Genomic DNA, 627 nt, shown 5'->3' with positions numbered 1-627 from the left:
GCCTGACTCATTCTATTTATTCTCTTATTTCATCGTTCAATAAGTGAGCCTTCCTCTCTCTCTTCTTCCTCCCTGCGCCTCTCTTCAAACGCACAAGGGCACTTGATATATACGTGAATAAAGGAACGAAGAACGAGATATAACATAGATAGTTCTATAGATGAATACTGGATACGTAGATGAAGTATTGGTGAATGAATAAAGGAACGTTGATAGACTGACATATAAAGGAACAGACGATTACATGAATAGTAAGATGAATTAATAGATTTATACACTGATGAACAGATAAACACACAGATTGATAATGATATATATATATATAAAACAACAACTGAATATATAAAAAATAAGGCAAAAAAGTAAATGAATAAATAGAGAAAAACAGATAAAATTGAAAGATGAAGTTAATAACCATCCACGACTGATATCAATGAACCTCTTGCGCAGCCCTCGGCGCGATTGCCAATCTGCATGTATAGAAACCCGATGCTTATCTCCGGGCCGGAAGAGCCAAAAAATCCCGCGCTATTCAAATTAGCGACGCGGAGAGGCCCGCGATAAGGGCATCCCGCGCGGCGCCCCGGGGAGTGCGAGGCGTCCGCGCCGTCGGTGCTGGGCGGGGCG

The sequence above is a fragment of the Penaeus monodon genome, chromosome 29, assembly GCF_015228065.2.
Source record: "Penaeus monodon isolate SGIC_2016 chromosome 29, NSTDA_Pmon_1, whole genome shotgun sequence".
Taxonomy (NCBI): domain Eukaryota; kingdom Metazoa; phylum Arthropoda; class Malacostraca; order Decapoda; family Penaeidae; genus Penaeus; species Penaeus monodon.
The sequence above is the reverse complement of the archived record's forward strand: the minus strand, read 5'-3'. Positions refer to the sequence as shown.